General features: G+C 45.2%; 1 pseudogene; it reads right to left on the reverse strand.

The window, feature by feature from the left end:
* Positions 1-17,796: 17,796 nt before the first annotated feature.
* LOC117309332 (U6 spliceosomal RNA) lies at positions 17,797-17,911 on the reverse strand (annotated as a pseudogene).
* Between the last annotated feature and the right edge of the window lie 6,561 nt (positions 17,912-24,472).

The raw sequence follows: 24,472 nt of genomic DNA on the forward strand, positions 1-24,472 counted from the left end.
GTATCCATTCAACAGTGGATGGACGTTGGGGTCATTTCCACTCTTTGGCTATTATAAATAATGCTGCTCTGAACATCTGTGTGCAAGTTTCCATGTGGACATAGGTTTTCATTTCTCTTGCGTATGTGCTTCATAGTGGAATTCCTTGGTCATATGTTTAAAGAATTATCTTTTATTTCTTTGACTTGACTGCTGCTACTACTGCTATTACTGGATGTTAATAATTACTGGACCTTTATTGTGTCCTGAGCCCTATACTCAGTTCTTCATATACCTGTACTCATTTAATCCTCACAAAATTCCTGTTTCACAGAAGGAAACATTGAGGCTCAAAGAGGTTAAGCAACATACTCAAAGGCTCATAGATTTGAATTAGGTATCACTCTAAGCTCTGCTGCCCTAAACCACTATTGTACTTGCCCCTGGAGTGTCATATTTCCACAAATAAAAATATTTATTTTCAGATGAATCTAAGTGGGAAACAACAGTGAAGTTATTCTAAACTCAAGAATAATAATAAGAATTGCCTCTAAAGAATGTCTTTGAGTTCACTTATAACTGTGTCCTTAGGAAAGACTCAGGCTACCCATGTTCCTGGCCTTCTACGGCATTACTTATGCACAGAGCTCAGATTCCAGGAACATGTGGTCTTCAGGTATTTTCCATAGGTTTTCCCTCAGGATTTGACAGTGATCAGTGGGCAACGTTTCTCCTACATTCATGTATTTGACGTGCAGATGGCCACCTCTCATTCTGTGAGGACTACGTGTCTTTTCTCCTGATTTAACTCTTCAGGGCATTTGGCCTGGCTTGGTTACCTAAGTTCATCTATTCACAAGAAATATATAATTTTCCCATGTGATAGTTTAATCTAACATGTATGTACTAAACCAGGCGCTGGGCTCAGAGAAGTGGGCAATAGGGCATTACAAACACCTAACAAAGACTCTTGTCCTTGAGTGATTCAAGTATACATATACAGTATTTATTCCTTTTCAAATTCTTGTTCCATTTAGGTTGTTATATAATGTTGAACAGGGTTTCCTGTGCTATACAGTAGGTCCTTGTTGGTTATCCTTTGATTAATTTTTACACCAACCTTTCCATTTTCTGAGTCTCCATGTCCTTAACTAACACTTGGCTGTGAGAGGTTGAGTCATGGGTTGACTATCAGTTTTGATGTAAGGTTGTACTTAAATGCTGCCAAGTGAAGTACAACCTGAAGACATAAATGTGCTCATCCCTCATCCCCTTGAGAGCTTGAACATCTTAGGTCTTTGAAGGCCCAGTTCATCTCAAACCAAAAACAGCTAGGGAGTAGTTGATACGCCTTAGAAAATCTGGAGTAGAGCCAACACTTACTGAGGGCTTGCCATGCGCCAAGCGCTCTCATTAACCTTTATGTGTTTAATCCTCACAGTGACCCCAAGAAGGAGGTACTATTATTCCCTATTATACAGATGAGGCAAATGAGTCATGAGGGTTAAGTTAACGTGCTTGAGGTCAGATAGCTAATAAATGTCAGAGCTGGGATTTGAACCCAGGCGGTCAGGCTTCAGGGCTTACCACGTTCTTATTCACTGTACCATTACATACCACCACTCACCAACAAGCGTGGGCGTGTGTAATTTTGAATCATGCTCCAGAAGATAAACCAAAAACTGCTCTGCATAAACTTCAGGGAAAATGACCATTCTCTTCAACAGGGCTACGGTCAGATTTAGAAAGCTGTGAGCACAGGCCTCAAAAGTTCCTAATAGGTTCTCATGCCTACAGGTATGTCCGAGGGAAGCTAGGAAGCACAGGAGAAATGTATGGTCCGTGATGGAATTGCCTCAGCCTGGAGGCAAAGTGTGACAGCATCTCAGAGGAAAAATGGGGATAAGTTCTTATTTGGGAACCGAGGTGAGAAAAGGCGCAAGTGCAGAAAGGTTTCAATAGGCCTCCAAGAACGACTGCACAACTACGCCACAGCCCCTGCATTCTTCACTTACCACACTCAGCCCCGCTGAAATCAGCTACGTGCAACTCAGCCTGGCGCCCAGTCTAAACTCACATGCGTCCTGGCCTGGCTTTTGCTTCTTTCTGGAGTTGTTAGGGAAGAATCAGATACTGACAAATAAAATGGCAGACTTGGGTCCATGGAAAATGCAATCAGACATGGCTAGAAAGCAGAACGCGCCCACCTCTCTCAGAGCGGTCTGGGTCAGTCCCGTTAATTTCAAGTCACTGGACTGGACTCAGTGAGTGGCAACCCACTAGAGTCTTTTCTCTCCACTCCTCATGACCAAAGTAAGAGCTCAGCTCTGGGGCAGGGCTTTGCATTTCATTACCTCTCTTGGGCAAATCTTATGAACTGAGCCCCCTAGACAGTAAGGTTTGAGAATAGAAAGAACTGCCTAAGATATCAAGGAAAAAGTGAAAGCCATTTAAGAGAACAGGACATTTCCCAATAATGACATGGACAGTAGAGTCGAAGGTAATTATATTTTGCACCAGATTGGGGATAATAAAGAAGAGTATAGTACAATTCAGAATGCCTGGAAGACATTAAGGCTGTGGGCCTAGTAACAGGCTTATGTAATTTAATGAGCAGAAATATAAGTTATAAAACAAGGAAGATAAACTAAGAAACAGGAATATTCCTGAAGGGCTTGGGATGGGCTTTTGAACGATGAAGTAGATATTGCCCCAAATAGAGAGCTGTATGGAGCCTAGTAAATTATTCTCACTCTTGTGCAGCAAATATCAAGGCTTTATCTCAACACTGCACTCAGTTTGAGCTACTTATTGTACAATAAAAATGGACACACTAAAATGGTCAGAAGCCCACTCTAGAAGTCAGCACAACATGCAGATTTACAGGGATTCCAAAGTTATGAACAGCCTTGACTGTAGCCCTCCAAAAGGAAAAGATTCAGAGTCGGAGACAAACCAGAAGGTAGCTGGGAATGATTGTAATGACATTTTCCCCAGTGACAGTATAAAGTATAAAGAACTTGACCCTGGCAATGATTTGGAGAACATTTTTTGATACTTTAAAGAAGTTATATAAGGACAGAGCCACCAAGAAGGCAATCAACTCAGTGAAACCAATGAATAGAAAGATCTGGAACTGGGCAAGAGCTTTGGAGCAAATTCACCAGGAGGGAAGCTGGAAGGTGGCCTGTTGCCCGACTTTTAGGGTTAATCTCCTGCATGCTCACTCCAATTTGGGGGAAACTCAAGGAGGATGTTTTCTCTTTCAAACATTTGAAAAAGCTATTTTCAGCTGTTTTTAGGAAGGGAGGAACAAGAGAATTCCTCTCTGAAACCACAAGAAACCTTCATGAATATGGCCAGAAATTGAAAGTAAATTTGTTATTATGCCGCTTACGTGATTCAGGCCTTTTCAGAGTCACCTGACGACCCTTCAGACAGGGAAAATCTGGACACAATAAAAGTCCCCTTAGAATGAAGTACCTCCGAATGTTGCCTACCTTAATGTAACTGATGAAGCAATGCAATGCACAGCACTCCCATCATGGTTTTAGCATTTAAAATATAACACTGAATTAGATCAGTTTGAGAAATTAGCTCCAAACTATAGCCACAGTCGCTTGCCCATTGGAAGAATTTCTAGTAGCTGTTCTGTTCTCTGCCTTATAAAGACTCAGCTATGAGGGTCCAGGACTGCTGTAAGGGGAATGTTTTCTTGTTGTTCTTATTGCTAAATTGGGGAAAAGAAAAACTGGTTTTGTAACCGTACTGGCCTTATGAATTACCTGATAAACAACTCTGAGTAGTAAGATTGGAAATTCTCTTAAAAATTTTTGCACATTATTTGGTTACAGTCTCCATATGGCAAAAAAGGCGAGGAGAGAAAACCTTCCATTCCACGTCTCCACCCGCCCCCCCAACCACATATTTAATCCATGCGCTTATGTCAAACTTAATTACAGGACTTTTGGCATAAAATAACACTCCACATCCTCAGAGAGAAGAACTTAAGCAGTTAATATGTGCGATTGAGCGAAATTGCTTTGCTGAATGTTTATGAGTAAAACCCAAGACCAGTGAAATGTGCTGATATTTTAACCCTTTCAATGCTGAACTTGTGCCAAGAGGCTGTGGAATCGGAAAAAAATACTAATTTCTCCTGAGCTGCTGTATATCATATTTCCTGAAACTGAGAGCGTTAGGTAAGACAATTTTATGGCGCTTTCACAAATAGGTTTGTGGAAGAAAAACAATAAAGCTAGAACAATAATGGAACTTGGCCTCATCTCAGGTAACTGCAGGAATTCAACAGAGGAGCACCAAGTTTAAACCCATGTCCATTTCTGCAGAAAATCTTCTAGAACATCACAGCTCCCTACAAAAGGCAATTATTTTTGCCTTCAGGTTTTTTCCGACCCCCTTGAAGCTTTTCAGACATTTCCCTTTTGCATTCATCCCCTGTTTAATGTGAATGGTTTTAAAATGTAGAGATTTTCCGACCCTAAAACCACTTTCTGTTTCCCACTGCCATCGCTGATGAAATACACTACCTCTGTTTAAACTTTCTTTTGTCTAAATCGTTCACGGTAAGACTTGCCTCTTTTAGACCAGAGAAACCTCTTAAAATAAAATCATCTGCTTAGTTTTCTTCTTTATCCAATGTCCTTTCTTAAGCCAGTGAGATTTGGAGCTACTTCTGACTTCATACTTCTTCTCATTACCTTTGTTTCAGAACACGGCCCTATTACCTACCACCTGCACAGTAAATGCCAGCCTTTTAACATTCTCTTTTCTGAAGCTTCTCTGCACTTAAATGTTCCGCAGAGCCTGAATTCTCTCCAAACCCAATTCCCCCACCCCTAAACTTTTTTTAAAAAATTAATTAATTAATTTGTTTGTTTTTGTCTGTGTTGGGTCTTCGTTGCTGTGCGCAGGTTTTCTCTAGTTGCGGTGAACGTGGGCTACTCTTCATTGCGGTGCGCGGGCTTCTCATTGTCGTGGCTTCTTTTGTTGCGGAGCACGGGCTCTGGGCACGTGGGCTTCAGTAGTTGTGGCTCGCGGGCTCTAGAGCGCAGGCTCAGTAGTTGTGGCGCATGGGCTTTGTTGCTCCGCAGCATGTGGGATCTTCCCGGGCTCGAACCCGTGTCCCCTGCATTGGCAGGTGCCTTCTTAACCACTGAGCCACCAGGGAAGCCTCACACCCCTAGCCTTTTAGGGGCGTATCCAACACATGTCCCAAGGATGACAGGATGCAACTGCATCATCTTTGTCTACAAAACATTCTGTGGGCTGCTGAAGGAGCTCCAGGTTTTAGCAATGCTGCCCATCATTTTGCCTCACACCTCCTCTCCCTCTAAAACCTCTTTCTCATCCCACTTTTATGACTCTTTGGCGCATTTGTAGCTTTTCATTTCATCGGCTTGCATCTGTGCTTGCTATTTCAAAATGCCCCCGGAAGTGCATCTGCTGCTTTATCTGCTTCTCCAAACTTCATTTGGGTTATATTTTATACTTATTTTCAGAGCTCTTGTTTGGTTTGGCACATTAGAATCCCAGCCTTGAGATGGGTACAACAATGTTATGGTGTTGAAATTAGAGGATATTTGTGAAAGTACCTGGCACAGTGCCTGATCCATAGAAGACATCCTATAAAAGTTAATTCATGGGTTCATTGATTCCTTTATTCGTTCATTGGATACTGAGCACTTAATGCATAAAACACTACATGGTAATAATACTTTGAATCATGCTAGTTGCTGGGGATTCAGATATGAGAGACCCTACATTTGCTAAAATAGTTCCAGAGAGGTGAATGCCATGCTCTGATTACTTTCTACATTTCAAGCCCTGCACTAGGAACTTCACACACAACTAACAACCTAGAAGTGAGAGATTATTACCTCTTGCATTATTTTTGATGCAGATCATCAATATGTAGGTTTGAAGGTCATACCTCCAGAACTCTTCTAGTCTCGAAGTGAAATATTTGAGTAATGCATAAAAGTGATGCCCAATATGGTGGAGACTCGTGGACTCTATATAAATGGACTTCTTTGCCTACCTCCTATTCATCATTCAGGTCCTAGATTAACGTTGCTTTATTAGGGGGGCTTTCCCTGACTCACCCAAATAGAAATTAGTCCTCCTTGTACTTTCTCCTACACTGTGCACTTTCCCTTTGTAGTACTCACTACAATCTGTAGTTATGGATTTATTGCGGGATTATCCCTTTCGTGTCTGTCTCCCTCGGGACGCTGTAGGTAAGCTCCAGGAAGGCAGGGACCTTATCCCTTTTGTTCAATACTCTATACACAATCTCTAGCACAGTGCCTGGCATGTAGTAAGTGTTCAATAACATTTGGTGAGTGATTATTAATGTCATAATAACACTGATTACAAAAGTGCAGACAGTCCACGCATTGTTTATTTTTCACTTTGGAATCAGCCGCCTAACTTTTTGAGGCATCTTTCCCTTACTCGTGACTTCTATATGGCATATTATTGAACCATTTGGCGGCTCCAATGGCTGGCTGTGGAGAAGGGGACAGAAGCAGTTGGTTGCTTTTACCCCCAGGACAAAAACTGATGGCAATGGGAGAAGAAAGGCTGAGCTAGGAAAGGTCAAATATCAGACAAGTCCGGGAGGTGGGGAAAGCTGGACTTGGGAAGAGAGTGACCTTGGTGTCTTCCTGTCCTTACTTCCCGTCTCCCCAGGAAGTGTCAGTCAGAGATTTTCAGGAAAGGGTGTTGTCATGGTAACCTGAATTGGCTCTTCCCCTCCTGGCTGTATGGGGACAAGTGCCCTCGTGTGCCCCGGCTGTCCCCATGCTGGGGGGAAGGCAGTCACTTTGAGGTTTCAGATGCATCATGGAAAATCCAGAGCAGACAAGGTCTGCCACGACAGACCCAACTGCAGCACGTGGCAAGGATTCAAGCCCAGGATGCAGTAGAGTCGGTTCTTGAACTAATTAAAATTTAATCCACTAAAGCTATTTTCTCGACAATTTGGGAACCCTCTCTTGACTTTTGCAAGTTCCAAAGAGCCTCTGAAATAGAGGACGCTATATTTTTTGCACCTTTCTCTCTGTGTATTAGATTTCAGACCCAAAAGAGCACTTCGGAAAGAGGGACTCTAGATAAAGTAATCGTAGAATTTATTATCCAAACTGGGACAGCTTGGAGAGTGGAAAGCACTATTAATAATCGCACTGGGACAACAGCTATCAGCTGGGCTGTCCTGGGCAAAATGGGATGTGCGGTCAAGAAAACTCTAGTGTCAAGAACAGATTAAATGCATTCCCGGGGTTGAAAATCCTGGCAGTCAGGGCTATGTCTGTGTGACCCCCCGCCTCAGAGAGTGTCTGGTATACAGTAGGTGCTCAAACTTATTAACCGAATGAGTAGATCCAAAGTTGTCCTCGGTGTGCTTTCTGAACAGAAATTGATATGGGGTCCACGAACCTCGGTCAAACAGACCCAGGAGTGACACTACAAGGCGTGGTCTGTGTTCTCCCCAAAGTAGGCAGGTACCAATGCATAAGTAGATGTGTATTCTGTGTTTACCCATCCCTAACTGTTAGCAGTTAATTGCCTTCTGTTGACACACCCTGGGGGGAAATGGGAAGCAGTTCTCGACATCTGCACGTGTGCACTGTCTGCCTACTTACTTTGCTAACACGCATGCATGGGTCCCCATTTCCTAAAATCCATGCGACTGTGCCCTGATTTTATAATATATACGTAACGGGAGCCATACTTTGCGGTCTGCTCCGCAAAAATGGGCTTCTCAGGATTCCCTTCTGCGTCAGCCAGAGATGCCGGTCGCAGCCTGGGGCCTGCCCAGACTTGCTTGGCCACTCTTGTTCCCACCCCTCCTCCACCAGCCTGCCTGGTTCTTCAGGGAGAGTGCAATGGTCCACTGACCTCTGGGGAGCAAAAGGGCATGTTCAGCTTTCTTAAAGGTTATGGACACTCTGAATGACAGCAGAGCCCATGCTTCCAATGGCAAGGCCAGCAGCCCTGGAGAACAGGGGCGAGGCCTGGACGTGCCTCCTGGGCCGCTTTTAGCCTTGCCCTGGAACTGACCAGAATCGATGCCCTCCTTCCTCAAGGCCTGCCGAGCGCTTCGTCTTCTTCCCATGTCTTGGGAGAGATCCGTCTCCTCTGACAAACTCAAGATTCCAGGCCGAACTTTCCCATGCCACCGTCCCTCAAAATAGCCCAAGCTGAGCTGTATTTATAGCCGTGTGAGACTCTAATGGGCCAATTTGTTTGAATTTCCACTGCTTTTGTGTTGAACATACCCCTCACCCGTGGACGGTCTCTTTAGGCTTTTATTGATGGGGTGTGTTAGGGTAGAGGGGGCCATGTTCAAGATGGTAGCTGTATAGAGCACGGGGGCTGTTTTGCATATTTACTGCTCTTTCAAGCCGGTTTTTGGAGAGAGAGAAAGAGACAGAGAAAGAGGTTTCTGTAAGTAGCCCGGACAATGAGAACAAGCCCGGCTGTATGCCAAGCACGGGATCCCGGCCAAAACACATATCATTAGCTTGGACCAGCTATAAGCAAGGAAATGAGAAACATATGTTGGAGAGCAAGGTTAGGAGTGAGAGACTATGGGTCAGTGACAGTCACCCTAAAACTTTTCCCTTGTTCTTCAGCTGTGGCCTGGCGGTGTCAAATGTCATTTCGACTGCCTTGATTTCTCATGGTGGGGCTGCCTGAATTTTGTTTGGTTTGTTTTTTTTTTTCTTCCTCCCCCTGCCGTTTCCTGATGGGAGTTCTTTTGGGGAGGGAAAAAGGCAGCAGGCGGGGAAGGGCTGGTGTGATAGTTTTTCTCAGTTCTGGGAAAATCACAACCTTGTTTCCCGTGATGCTCTCGGAAATTCCTCACTTTCTCTGAAATTACGGTGTCTCTCGGTTTGGGATTTGGACTCGGTTCGTGAGGGAAGAAAGAGGGGAGGGCTTTGAAAGCATTTCTTGCTGTTTCTTTCTTAAATATAATTAGACGCGCCTCATTACCTCACACTGAAGGACTTTTGTACTTTTTCCGAGCTGCGTTTCCTGACATCTTCGATGGGCTGCGGCTTGTCGTATCCTCTGTCATTTTATCATCTTAGCAGCTATTTTTTCCCCCCCTCGACACGTCTGTCCTCTCCTCTGGCTCTCCCTGAGCTATCTGGACTTGATTTGCTGGTCTGGAGGCCACGCCCGGGGAGTCTGATGGGGCCCCGTGCTGGGTGACAGGCCTGTATTCCTTCAGCCCTTCCTGGCTTCCCTGGCCTCCACCGCATTCGTTTTCCTTAAAGTTTTCCCTGGACAGTTTGCTAACAAGGCTGTGCTCTCTTCCATTCCAGGGTCAAGACCCCTGTTCTCTATAAAACCCAGATGAAGAACTGTATCACATGAAACTCAGAGGCGGTCTCTGGAGAACCAACTGTGGCTACTGTTCTGAAGCCAAGGACGGTTCCAGGCGGCCGCCTGGAAAACTCACCAGGCTCTGACGCCCAGTTTTGGCTACAGTCACAAGACAGCCATGGGTACGCCCCACCCATCCTGCTAAGGAACTGTCATGCAAGTGGGTGCGTGGGGCTGGTGCAGTGAGCTGGGGGGAAAGGGTCCCCCGTAAACCCTCCCGGCCATTCTTTCTAACACTTGGGGAATGGTGTTGCGGTGGAAACCATTTCAAGTAATTAAAACATTTGGTCCCTGTTTATCCTTTGCTTCCTTCTTCAGGCCTTGTTCTGAAAATAAACTTTGCTCTGAGTTTCCGGGCTCCTAAAATTCCCAAGTGTGTGAGTGGCCTTGGGCAGAGCTAATGATTGGCTTGAGGTTAGCTGGTCCTGCTTTCCCCAGGTGAGCTGTCTTCACATTTTAGTTTTCTCCTTCTTCTTTTTTTTTTTTTTCCTCTCTCTCTCTTTTTCTGGGTAGCAGGTCTCTCTCCTCTGCATGGAGACAAGCCTTACTTGCTGACTGTTCCTGAGTGCTCAGCGGATCAGTGGTGTGTGTGTATGTGTGTGTCCATTTGACAAAAAAACAAGAGAGGAATTAGGGCGGCCAAACCACAACATGCAGGCAAGGGTATTTAAGTCAGATTGACAGTGAGTCGGGATCCTGGTTAGGTGCCTGAAAATCTCCCAATTTCCAAGTGTCTCTTTCTCAGCTCTCTCTCCCTCTCTCAAATGTCAACACAGCAAGAACATGCCTCGAAGCTACGACTTCCCACCATCTCCTCTACCACCTGCCTGGCCCAACCACATCCATGCTTGCCTGGAACCCGAAGCCCTTCTAAATGGTCCCTCTGTTTCCTCTTTTGCCCTGTTTCAGTCCACTCATCAATGAACAGCCAGAGGGATCATTGGAAAACCCAAATCAGATGAATCCCATTGCCCTGCTGAGAACCCTACTGGGTGGGCCCTGCCCACTTCTCCAACTTGATACTGAGCCATCTCTCTTTGGTCCTTCATGCTCCAGACACGCTAGCCTCATTTTCCTCACCAATAAAGTAGGAACAACAACAATGTCTACTCAAAGGGCTGGGAGGAGTAAATGCTTTAACACACAAAGCACCTAAACCAGGGTCTGACTGTGACAGGGGCTCAGTAAATGGAAGTGCCGCTCCATTTACCTCTTTGAATTTGCCAAGAACGTCCCTGCTTTGAGGGCTTCACAAACACCCGCCATTCATGTTTTTATATCTGTAAGGCTGTTTCTTTCTTAGCCTTCAGGTTTAAGTTTAAATGTCAACTCCCCTAGAGATCTTCTCTAACCAGTCTATTCAAATAGGTTCCCATCCTTTTAACCCCTCACCCTATTATTTTCTCCTGTAATAGCCTATTTGTTTCCCTCACACCACTTTTTCCCACTTGTCATTACATATTATTTGTTTACCTGTGGGCAGGGTTAGGTCTGTACATCCTGATCTAGCACAAGAAACATTTGCTGAATCAATGAGTAAAGGAATGAATCAAACTCCTAACATTTCCTCTTCTGATACCAGAGCCACCCTCAAGCCACCTTGTCTCCTGGGGCACACTCCTCTCCAATTCCTATATTTATTTATTTATTCTCTCATCCTTTTGCCAGTATTGACCCTGGGCTCTTGGCGACAGAAACTCTCTGAATCCTGCAGGGGCTGCCACATCCCTCCACCACCACTCAACTCTCTTCTCTTGCCTGTGGGCCAGTTTCTCCAATGAAAGGCTCACACTTTCATTTATATGTAAATAATAACTAATAGAATATGCAATGCCCAGAGTGAGTTCTATGACTAATAACTCCTCATCGGCCAAATTAGAAGGGTTTGGGGATGAATTAACTCATCGTCTACCATTAAGAGATCAATGTCTATGCAATTACTCCATGAATACCCAAGATCAGGTATCTTACCGCCCCACCTGAAAGCCTAAAGTGATAGTAGGAAACGATAGTCCCCATTTTTGATCCTTCTCACCACTCATTATGGGTGTCCACTGTATTATATAGAAACTGTGTAACGTGAGCTAAGACGCAGTAACCTGGCCTGTCCTCGTGAATCTCACTTTCTCTCTCATAGCCAAGAACACTAAGAGGAAAATGTCCTCGCCCAAAGTTTTTATTGTTTATTGACTGATAGCCTGTCTTTTTTGGTTGTTGTTCTTAAGCCTCCGTGCACTTTACTGATTACTTCTCTGGAAATCTTTTTACTTTACCATTCACCAGATAGCTGCCACCTCTGGGAAAGAAGGTGGCAGTGTGACGGAATGTAGGCTTGATACAAACTGAGCTTCCAGAAGAGTCTTCATATTGAAGCGCTGCTGCAGCCCCACCCTGCAACCTAATGCGCTACGAAGGCAATGATGTAATCATGAGAAATAGCACAAGGCTGCCATCAGAGGCATTCTTTTCATCCAACAGAATAAGCCTGAGGACAACTGTCTTCATCATTTCATTCCTGGCCCCACCTGCATTTGCACCGTTGGTGTGACTCAGTCGTGGAAACACGTCTACCACCACATTTGAGAGACTCTGTTCCCTTAATGTGACCTGAAGGTGAAATCTGTGTATCCCCCAGACTAAACTATTCAGTGATTTGAGTTGTTGAGAAAAGTCCAAATAGTTATTAATTCCCTTAAGAAGAAGAAAATAAAGATCTCTTCCATTATACGCAAAAGAGATTCCACTGGTTTATATTGTGTTGGCCGAAAAGTTCATTCGGTTTTTCCGTAACACCTTACAGAAAAGCCCGAATGAACTTTTTGGGCAACCCAACATATATGTTTGCATGGGTAGCAGATAAAATGATTTTACTGAAATGAATTTTCTAGAATTTCATAGTGGGAACTTTGGGAACAAAAAAGAATGCTGATGGTAAAGAGAAAGAAGAAAATGTTTCTTTAGTGTGATATATATCATTATAACGGCACCTTAAATTCAGAGATTACCTCTATTTGAAAGAATATGAAACATTATGTACACAGTATTGTAAACCTCAAGAATACAAGTATCCTTACTTTAAAGATGGGAAGAATGGATTCACAGATGAGTCTTCCCCCAGATACAGAACTTTGGAGGAAAGCCAACACGCCTATATTGCCGTTCCAGCGCCCTCTGTGTTTCCACAGATCTCAGGCTAGACCAAACAATTTTTTTTTTTGGTATTAGACTTGAATCAAAGAGGCAGCCAGGTTGTAGTTAACTCAACAAATAAATGTTGATTAAGTGTCTACTATGTATAAAGAATACGAAAGGCACAGGCCTTGTTCTCAAGGAATTTGTAACTTAGTGAAGGAGACAGACGTATAAACTAAATGTAATATAAAGCACTATTAAATTAAAGCCCTGAGAAAGGAGTATTGGCAGCTAGCTGTGGAGACATCATAGGGATGGAGCTGCTCCGGTTGGGGGCTGCTTATAACAATCAGAAAGAGAAAGAGCCATTGGTAGAATCAGGCCACTTCCCTAGTAGGCACCAGGGAACCCTTCTGACTGGTGGAGATTTCCTCTTTGTTCTGAGCTGAAACCTACCTGTCTGTAGGTAGATATCTGTAGGTATCCACCATGTGCTTCTAGCTGTATCCTCTAAAGCAATGTAAATTATTGTAATCCCTCTCGTATGTACCTGCCCTCACAATTCTAAATCTGGATGACATTTCTCTCCCCTTTCCCAGCGTGCCTTGCTTCCCAAAGACTCCTTTGCCTTCTATTTCTGATTAAACGTACCAATTTCTTCAACTCTTTCACCTAGGGCATGATTCCCAAATCTTTCACTATCTGGGCATTCTTCTCTTTACACTTTCTACTTTATTCATGTCCATCCTTAAAATTGGCATTGAAAACTGAACACAGTACTTTAGATATGTGTTGACCAGTGGGTCGCTTTCTTCCCTTGTTATCCATCCATCCATCCATCCATCCATCCATCCATCCATCTATCCAAATGACACTTAAATAAGCTTCTGTGATAGGAGACACTGTTCTAGTTACTACAGGGGATAAAAAGATGAAAAACTTCAATGAAAGTCAAGTCTAGTGAGATGATGACTGGAGGAAACCATATTCCTACCAACACAGCCTAAGCTTTCATTAGTACTTTGGCAGCCGTGGATCACACAGTTAGCATCTACTGAGTTTGTGGACCCCTAAATTTCTAACAAAGTCTCGCAAAACTTACTCTTAAACAGATTGCCCTTGTTCAGTGCATTGGCATTTGATTTGGGGAACTAAAGTTCAGAACGTTCCATTGATTCTGGCCTTTGAACTTTCAGCCTGTTATTTCAGTTTATTGAGATCTTTTGGGAATCTAGACCCTGTCCTCCAAACATCAAGCCTTTCCTTTTAGTTCTAGTCCACCTACGAACACCAGTAGCTTAGTCCGGAACCCTGGAGCATATCAAGCCAGCTTTGAATCCATCCAGCTCTATGACTAGCAAGGCCTCATTTCTTTATCTTGGCTATCAAGGAGATCATTTTTGGTCAAATGTGATATTGAAATCAAAATACAGTGGGCCCAAGGAATTTTTTTTTTTTTACCAATTTACTAGTATAAATACTAAATAAATAAATGCATTAATAAAAAGTAGAACTGAATACCAGGCCTTTTCCAACCCCGTGTTTACAGAGCGATCAATCCACTAATGTGGAAATTGGCAGCTCCAGAAGGTTTGGGATAGAGGATCTCCCTGTTCAACTCAGAGATACTAAATCAGCGGATTAAGTCTCCAAACTGTCTCTGGGCCTAGAGAGGATAACAGTGTTCTTTATAAGCATCTTGAATTTCTACTTTAAAAATGAAATCCACTGGGTCCTATTAGTCTGTGGTTTGTCTGCTCTGGTTTTTGCAAACTTGAGATGGGCTTGCATCGTGATTGGTTACAATATTCTGCTCTTTGGAAGGGGGAACCCACTGACCCCTGACTGCAGCCGGTCATACAGAGAGTGTCAGAGGCGGACCAATTACCTAAGAGGATGGAGAAAAATCAAACAGAGGCCGGGCACAATGAGGGGAAAAAACACACAGCAGGCCCAGCTTTAGTTCCACTGCTTGAATTACCACTGTGTCAATAGAAGGTGATAAATCAAGGGAGATATTTACTGATTAAAATTACATACTCCTACGGGAAACTGTATAAACAGATTGAAGAACAAAGCCTTCAGGGACTGAGCTAGCTGAATCCATCCAGGCTTTGGCCAGTCGTTTCTGGCTCCAGCCAACTCTTGGACCCAGGGGTCATCGAGAGAGCAAGTTGCTCCATGAAATCAGACTTGCTATGCACAGATCCAAATATTTGTAGGGAAGATTTAAAGCCACGTTGGGAAGAGATTCAGGACCCAGATCCATTCACAAGGGATCCTCTTATTTCATTCTTCTCTTTTTTTTTTTTTGCTTTTACTCTCAAGTCTGGTCTAGACTCACTAGAAGGATCCAGATCACCTGGTCTCTGTGCCCTGCCTGCCAGCGGAGGTCATGAGGCCACAGATGCTGAAGGGACGGCATAGGAGACATGAGTGGGCATGAAGCCCACTCCCACAGGGAGACTGGGGGTGGCAACTGTTGCTAATAAGCTTTTTTTTTTTTTAACATTTATTTATTTATTTGGCTGCACCAGGTCTTAGTTGCAGCATGCGGGTTCTAGTTCCTTGACCAGGGATGGAACCTGGGCCCCCTGCATTAGGAGCATGGAGTCTTAACCACTGGACCACCAGGGAAGTCCCAGCCAATAAAATTTTTCTGCCAACCCACCCCGTCAACCCTTTTGGGCATATTCATATTGGTGTTGCCAGGGCAACAAGAGCTCTGGTCTGCCATCCTGGTCTCCCCAGGCGCGTTGCATGGTCAGTGTCATCCTGCTTCTTTATATGGGGATCTTCTTTAGTGAGAGAAGTGCTTATGGGAATGTCTGGAGCAATTTGTGTAAGGAGGGCCTAAAGCGAGGTTGCAGTTTCGTTTTCAGAGCCATCTCTTTATGCCAGCTCTTCCTGTGGGAGTGAGACCGTCACCCCAAACCCCTCTGTTCTGATGGGGGCAGCACAGGTTTCCACCTGATGGATGGGGAAGCCCTCAGGGGGCTGCTGAAATCACCACTGGCTGCGTTATCTATGAGCAGTGTCGGGGTGAAATTCTGCCCTTCTAACCCAAGTTCCATTTCTTTCCTTTTGTGCCCTTGGCTGTGAATATGCAATTATCACTCAAAGGGAATTGGGCAAAACTGCTCTGGGATAAGTAGGCTTTGATGATTGGGGAGGAGGGAGGTGATCATCTATACGAGGTCAATATGTCACAGAAGTGTGTTGGAGGCATAATTCCTATTAGGGCCACCATGCATGGCTGGGTGTTTTGTGGGTTTTGTAAACGTGCCTGGCTGAGGGGACAACTGGGGGCTGAAACCAGCTGATGTTCTATCTGCCAAGCTGTCTCGCAGAGTGCCCGGACACAGGGCGGTGTCCAGATGGAAGGGCAGGTAAATTTATCTTCATACACGGGAAAAGTTGGTCCTTCAGGCATGCAGTCCATGGGCTTTTGTCTACCCAGTGTGGCCACCTTTTCCTAACTACAGCATTTAGGAGTTCATACTTTGCCTTTTAAAAGGCAGCGGTGGCTAATAAAACGCCTGTATAATTACCCTGGCTCACTCTCTTGTTCTTTCCCAACTGGGTTACTGTAAAGTGAGGTGAGCGCCCCTTCGTTTTTTTCCTCCCTGAAGGGATTTGTCAAGCATTCCCTGTCCGCGTGAACTCTATTCCTGGGGTGTCACTGAGCCCTTCTCTTTCTACCGGCCTCCAGAGATGGTTGGTGTTACAGCTCAGACATCACACACCGTCTTAACTTCTGGAAAACTCTGAGACGTCCTTTTATTTTCTTTGAAAAGGAAGTTATGTTTATAGCCGCTGCGCTTGACTGCTCTGCCCCTTGGAGCCTCCTCTGAATGGTTTCCAGTGTGTTCGCTTATCTCCAAATGGAAGTACGTTTTGGAGATGGGGAGAAATTAATAACGATTTCCCAGGCTGAGGAGGTGAAGTCGGCTGTCGCAAGCCATGGGGGCGCTCTGATCTCGTTCTTCTGCTCGGCTTGAAGAAAAATCTCTCTTTGCCCTGGAATACCATGGCCTGGAGGCCTTTAAATTAAAAACAGTTGTGAAACTGGCAGCAATTTAGAACTTATGCCAGTGCATGAATCCGTAAAGAGCAGGGCCTCAGGGATGCAGGTCATGTGTCTATAAAGAGGCCTGCTTTGTATCCTTGGTTGTTACTAAGGCAAGCCTTTGGCCTACCACTTCTTTTCTCTCCCAGGGGGAATGCTGGCTCCTTGGGGTTGTTTCCCAACCTTCCTTCTGACTTAACCTCCCGCCTGGTCCCCGTCCTGGGGTTCTAGGGTTTGCCCCGTGCATGGGGGTGCCGTCAGGGCCTGGTGTTTCTCAATGTCTCCCAGGTCAGGGACAGAAGCGTCCAGACAGTGGTTGATGCCTCCCAAGAACACAGGGTGACCAGGAGACAGCATGGCAAGGGCTAGAGAAGACAATGTAGCTACAGAGGAAGCCCCCGCGGACAACGTGAATCCAAGCCTGCAAAACCAAACACCGTTTTATGGAAGATGTTTTTGTTAACTCCCAGAGAAGGTAGCGGAAATGCCAGACAATAAAATAGCAAGTTGAGGATGGGCCAGTAAAATCCCTCCTTAGTGTTTACGGCCTGACTGCTTTGAAGCCAGGAGGTGAGCTTGGTCAGAGGAAGGGGTGTGAGCCTCGAGGGTGGTGGACAGACAGAACCTTAACTCTTTTCCCCACAAAAATCTTCCCACTGACACTTTCTCTAGCATTTTGCCTCCTCCAGTGCGGTGTTCTTGTGCAGAGGGTCCCAGAACATCCTAAGTTATATGGCATCATTAATTAAAAAGTGAAATCCACCTATAAGGACAAAGAAGCCCAAGGACGCGATACCAGTTAATCCTATTTGGCAGAAAAAGAATTCACACTTAAATCTGAAAACATAATTATTTCCTTAAGTCACATTCAGAGTTGTATTCAGCAGGTTATGCTGACAGTCATTGACTGACTGTCTCATATGTGTGGTAGCAGGGAACAGTTTGGTGGGGTCAGACATTACATACAAAGATAAGGGATCTGCATTGTTTCTTGTAGAGAATTGATTTTCTTTTTTTTTTTTAACATCTTTTGCTTTACAATGGTGTGTTAGTTTCTGCTGTATAACAAAGTGACTCAGCTATACGTATACATATATCCCCATATATCCTCCCTCTTGTGTCTCCCTCCCACCCTCCCTATCCCACCCCTCTAGGTGGTCACAAAGCACTGAGCTGATCTCCCTGTGCTACGCGGCTGCAAAAATATGGAACGCTTCACGAATTTGCGTGTCATCCTTGCTTCAAGTAGCAGGGGCCATGCTAAGCTTCTCTGTATCGTTGCAATTTTAGTATACGTGCTGCCGAAGCGAGCACGAGAATTGATGTTTTAAGGCAAAGGGATGCCTGAGCAGAGCTGTGCTTTAGAAGAGCCATAGTAGAATAATTTTGAAGATACAGGTAATAGCTAATGTCTCTTGAACACTTACTGTGTGCCAGAAACCGGGTTATTTTATTACATGCATTCTCTTCTTGAATCTCCATACAACCTATGAAGTAGGTACTACTCTTGTCCTCATTTTACAGCTAGGCAGCCTGAAGCTCAGGGAGGTCCAAGGTCACACAGCTTGCAAGTGGTGGAGCAAGGATGAGACCCAAGTCTCAACAACTGCAGAGCGCACACTCCTAACTACTATAGATCAGGCCTAGTGCGTACATTGCTCATTGCATCAAGTGTCCAGGAAAACTTGTTTCCTTCGTGTAGAAGAAGGGGCAAACCTCTAGATTTGGGATTTTGAGATACAGATATCAGGGGTGCCAGATTTAGCAAATAAAAATACAGAACGCTTAGTTAAATTTGAAAAGTAGCTGTAACAAGCTTTTGTAACTTATTAAAGGTAGCTGAATACAGGACATTTAAGGCACCCTGCATAAAGATGCAGGACAAAAGTCACTACATGCTGGACACGGCCTGTGCAAAGAGGACGCTTAGCAGCCCCACCAGGTGTGCACCCTGGGTCTGTCACGCCACTTCTCTGCCATCTTGGGCAAACCCACCTCTCTTCACCTCATTCTTCTCAGCTGAAAAATGTGGATAATAATATCTAAGTGAGATGATATAAAATGTCTGGTAGAGTGCCAGGCATAGAGTAGGTGCTCAGTAAATGCTTTGTTGGTGAACTGGGCAACTGCCTAGTTTCCAGAGAAAGTTTTTTTTTTTTTTTTTTTTTTTTTTTCCCATTCAGAAGAACACTTAACTCTTACTGAGTATTTTATTCATCAAAGACTTGGCCTTTTCTTCATGAAAAATATATCTTTTAATGGGGGTCATTTCTTGATGTTTCGTGTAGCCTGTATTTAAAAACATTAGCCATTTCCTCTAATAGGAAAGTTGCTACACAAGTGAAAAAAAAAAATAAGGCAACAGAAACAATGCCCATTATATTATCTTCAAGCCTTTATTATGTAGGTATTAAATTTGAACTCAGAGGTCGTCACACTCTGAAAGTGTTTCCATCTGGAGCGCTCCATTCTCCATTCTGTCGGTTCAATTAAGCCTGAGAATTTAAATTATCTCCCTAACTCTAAAAATATGTATAGATACTTCTGAAAGTGGAAACGATTCCAGGGCTTAGAAGAAATGCTGTGGAGTGATTGTGCTCACAGCTCTCAGGCCAGGAGGGTTGACCCTTCCAGATCTTTGAAAGGTTGTGGAAAGACCGTAAAAATCAAATCAAACCAAGTCAAAATAGACAGCCTTTCTCTCAAGAAGAGCGTTTGGAAAAGAGGTGGAGGGATGGAAGACTCGTGTGTGAAAAAAACATACACACTCAGTGGGAAACATGTTTGTCTAAAAACATTAAATTAAAAACTCTGAGTGACAGCATTTCTTCCTTTCTTTCTCTCATTTCCAGTTCATTCTTATCAGAATTCTGTCAGCTCTCAAACTGACATTTTCCTGTTCTGATCTTTTCTCAGATAGTAAAGAGGGATTTTTATTTTTTTTATTTTTTTATGGGGCTGATGCAAACAGCAGATCCATCTACAGAGAAACGTCAAGGACGGTTTGGAGTCCTAAACCCTGACCCTCCTGCCCTCTCCTAACTAGCTATTGACATTGAACTTAAAAAAAGCGGCCATGCTGAGATGAGATAATGCTTTAAAGTGGAAGAGAACAGGGCTACAGGGAGGAAGTGGGGGGGGGGGAGGTTGGCAAGTGAATTTGCTGCTGGACCAAGCGTCAAACTTCAGGCTTTGAAAAGTTCAGTTTTGCTTCAAGTATCCGGGAAAGAAAATGGGCCGCATCCTTGAGAACAGGTATGGGGTTAGAGAGTCTCTTTGGAGGAAACTCTTATTCCAGGAAGTGTAATGTGGTCCCGTTTTCAAGATCTTTGGGGTCGATGAGCTGTCACATTGTTTTGTTTTGTTTTTTTTTTAAATTTTATTTATTTCATTTATTTATTTTTGGCTGTGTTGGGTCTTTGTTGCTGCACGCGGGCTTTCTCTAGTTGCGGCGAGCGGGGGCTCTTCATTGTGGTACATGGGCTTCTCATGCGGTGGCTTCCCTTGTTGTGGAGCACGGGCTCTAGGTGTGCAGGCTTCAGTAGTTGTGGCGCACAGCCTCAATAGTTGTGGCACGAGGGCTCAGTAGTTGTGGCGCACGGGCTTAGTTGCTCCGTGGCACGTGGGATCTTCCTGGACCAGGGCTCGAGCCTGTGTCCCCTGCATTGGCAGGCGGATTCTTAACCATTGCGTCACCAGGGAAGTCCTTGTCACACCGTTTTTGCACTGGACCCGTGAATGACTCCCTTTGCTCGTGTCCTGTAACAGAGTTGGGCTTTACAATACACGCGTTTGGAATTTTTGATGTGAATATCTAAAGGGACTTTCTCCATCGTCTCAAAACGGAGAAGTAGAAAGAACACGGCTTGCATTCGATTCTGATCCCTTTGTTCTCTGGATTCTATTAGCTTTGGCTTCTGTTTACCCTCATTTAAAGAGTCTTCTTCCACCTGAAATTGTGAATGTGACCTGCTTCCTCCCTAGCTGGGAACAGAGATAAAAAGAGAAATGATTTCTCAGAAAAAACTTGACTCTGCTATTGTGAGCCATCTGTTCTTATTTTCCTATCACTGGGTCCTGAATGTTCTAGAATAAAGCCCTGGCATCTCTGAAAATGTTTCCTCCATTTCACCACTGGTTAGAAATGCGGTTCAGTGAACCCATGACCGACGCAGAATAAAATCTGTGAGAGAGAAGCTTGGATTCCTTGGGGGTAGGGTTTATTTCATTTTAAAATGAGTCCTGGTACACCTGGATTCTCTCTTCTCACCTTACGGCAATTTATTTACAGAGAGCCTGGTGCCTTGATACTTCCGAAAGGCAGGGTGTTACTCTGCTCACACAGAAAGAAGTGAGGAGTTCTCTAAATGTCTCCACTTTCTAGAAGCTGCTGGTGTCTTCTGGGCCGAGCCCTGGGGAATCCAAACCCTTTCCAGGCATGCCAAAGGCCAGCGAGCAGCACGGAGGACTCTAATCACATGATCATTGTTCACGGCCATGGGCAGACACCACTATCTCTGTCTCCTTTATGTTCATTGCTTGAGACACTTGAAATTAGGCCTGACACAGCGCTAACAAATGTACTACAGGGAATGAGCCTGCACTGGGCCCTAGGGAATGATCTAGAAGGCTTAATAGGTCTTTTCCATCTTTAATTTCCACAGTTCTAAATATGCTGGCTGCTTAGAAAGCAGTAGATTGATTTCCGGGCAGACCGGTTGGTTTTGAAAGCACTTAGTGGAGAGGATTTGGCTTTAGGTGGCCATACCCCTTGACCTTGCTTTAGTTTGGGCCTGGATTCTGAGAGCAGCCCTCAGGTAGCTCCTTTCACCTCCCTTCGGCAGAGAGCGAGTGGGCAAGGGGTGGTCCTAGGCTCCCCCTGAGCTCATTAACCAGCCGCTATCACCCCTGCGCACTGGGGACTATGTCTTGTCTCTCCGGTTATGTATAAGCAGATCAGGGCACGGAAGCGGTGCCAGCTTGGCTCACCACTGCCGCACACCCCTCTGAAATAAGCCGAGCGTTCAGGTTGGATGGCCAGCCTTCCTTGGAGGAAGCCTTCTTGTGTCTTCTGAAGACGTGGTGAGTGCCACGATCACTCCTTGTCTAAGGTCAAGGGAACAAGTCTCACCTTAAAGAATGTATTGATAGCTTTCAAAGCCGGAAGCTGCTGAAATGCGCGGTAGCGTGACTTCATATCACGACGCAGCTGGTGGATTCATTTTGGAAGTGGCCGGTTGGGAGGGAAACTTGCTATTTTTCTTTTGGTAACTGTTCCCATTGGTTTACCCTACCCCCATCCTCACCATGACGCAAGGAAGCAATTACAGGCAATAAAACAGACACAGCTAAGTCTAGGGAGAGGGGAGGGCCCTCGGAGGTTCCAAATTTTCTTTGAGCTCACACACAGATTGCCTTTTCCTGGACATGGGAAATAGGAACAATCTCAGCTTTTCCATCCATAAGACAGGGATCTTAATTATTGCTTGCATCACAGGAAACGTTATAAGGACTAACTAGCTAACATTTTTACCGTGATATGGAGATAAATATATATGAAGCGCACAGGATCTTTCATGATGGCTAAAAGTGCTCTTAAGAAGGAAACCCAGGCATTCACTCCCTTTGCATTTTCCATTTCAGGGTGAAATATACAGCTGGAAAAGCTACTTGTGACTGACGAAATGCTGGGACTAATCTCATGCTTTGAACTATTTCATCCAGAATTAAGGAGCCAGTTCCCAATTATTCCAACCTCAAGGTCACTCACTGAACCAGTACTTCAGGTAGAGGAGGATTACGTATGGGTGAGAGAAGAGAGGAGGCATGAGGACCACAGGGCAGAGGAAGGGAAGGGAGAAAGAGAAAGAACAGAGGAGTGAAGAGGGCTTGCATTACTTTTCTTGTAAACTATCTGAATTTGAAATAATCATGGGTCAGCCTTGGTCACGCAGAAACGTGCCAACTCCTAGAGTCCTCCTCTTTGGTGTGCCACCCCCTACAGGAAGGAAGCAAATCCTGGAAAGGATCTTGCCTGCCTTGTGCCTGTCTGGTGGCTCTACCCAGCCTAGAGGTCACATTCAGAGGCATGGAAGAGGCAAGTACCTCTTCTTCCACCAGGCGTTTCATCAGGATTCTGTAAGCTTCAGATGTAACCCCTCTTAAAAATCTGAAAATGAAACGAGACGCATTTCTGAGGTTGTCAGCAGGTAGGTCCACTGGCTCGTGGTAAGTAATCTCTCTGGGAGGAAGTCTTGGCTCTGATGTCTGTGTTGAACGTTCCGTGGCTCCCCCCGGCCGCCCCAGCGCAGGTCTATTCTCTGGGCGAGGAGGTGGTGATGATATTGCTTCTAACGACCAGACTGAAGCGTAGCCTCAGGCTGTCTTGCAAAGCCCCCTCCAAACAGCCTCTAATTAATTTTTATCCTGCCATCCCAATGAGTCCCGGGAGTGCAGCAACCCAACCAAAACCCCTCATCAAGTCATTTGGAGAAAGCTTTGACGTAACACTTGCCGATTTCAGATCTCTGAAAGAGAAACTGTGGCAGAAGAAACCCCCAACCCTTCCCTACACTCCTCCACCCTACTTGTTTCTTTTCTTTTCTTTTCAGTTTCTCGTCTTTTCTTTTACAGTGGCCATAAGCCAGACCTTTCTCTGGCTCCCTCCAGCCCATAGTTCTTTCAGCGAGAACCCTTGAGATACACACTTCTCTTGCTGATGGAGGAGGAACCCTAATTCTCTGGGGCCTGGGGCTGGTTCTCCCTCTGGGCTGCCCCAGGGATCCCAGCCACCTTTGGAGGGGAGGCTTACAGCCTCTCTGGCTTGCAGGGGGGCCAGGTCTCCTCTGGGCTGTGAAAACAGTCTTCAGTAGACATAATGCTGGAAACTGAGGGAAGGTTCCACAAAGAGGAATTTTACCCACTGGGCACATTAAAGACACGGCCTTCTACCCTCCCCCTTTGGAAGCGCTGCTGGCGGCAGCTCGGTGGCGCTGGCCGGCTGTCCATGCCGGGGGTCTGTGCAAAACTCCCAAAGGCCCCTGTTCAGGTGGCCTGTTTCAGGGATCAGAGACAGAAGGGCCCCTTCCGCCCTGGCACCGGCACGTGAGCCTCGCTTGTTGCCTTCTATCCGGCTCAGAGTCCTTCCCAATCACCTTCTCCCACCAGCCTTTCAAAGCCCTCCCGGCCCCTCTGTTCATTCAGGATGCTTCTCCTGGGAACTCGGAATGAATGAAAATTTAGGAAGAGCGGCTGTTTGAAATGATGCATTCAGAGGTGCTGAAACCCAAACCACCCGCCGTCTGGGCTTCCTGGGTTTTCAGGACAAAAAGGTCGAGTGGCTGTTCCCTTCCTGAGGTCTCAACAGAGGACAGTGATCTGGTGCCAGCGGCTCTGGTGTTAATTTCATGATCCCTGGGTGCCAGAGAAATTTCCTCAGGACCCGCTTGACTCGACAGCCCCTGAGAAATGGGGCCATTGTTTCTAATGAGCTTCAGCAGTCTGACTCCTTTAAAAGAGTTAATCACAGAATCACAGGCCTAGAAAGGACTTCTCCGGCGGCTCCTCTGTGCCAGGTCCAAGTGGGTGAGAGCCGATCCTGTTTTTGAAGATGCCCATGGAGCCCCACTCCAGTGACGAATCACTCGTAACTGTCCTCTTTAGTTTTAACCCCATGCGCTAGTGTTTGAAACAGATTTCCGTCTGTGCAGTCCTCGGAAAAGGTAAAAAGCCTTGCTCATCATGCAAATGGGGCTGTCCGTTTCCTACTCCTCTGCTCTTTCCTGCCACCCTGGATGGTGGCATGGCCCAGCGGTGAAGAGCAAACACTGGGGAATCGGACACGCCTGGGTATGATGTCTGGGTTTTATAATTGAC

The sequence above is a fragment of the Tursiops truncatus genome, chromosome 19 (genome assembly GCF_011762595.2).
Source record: "Tursiops truncatus isolate mTurTru1 chromosome 19, mTurTru1.mat.Y, whole genome shotgun sequence".
Classification (NCBI taxonomy): Eukaryota; Metazoa; Chordata; class Mammalia; order Artiodactyla; family Delphinidae; genus Tursiops; species Tursiops truncatus.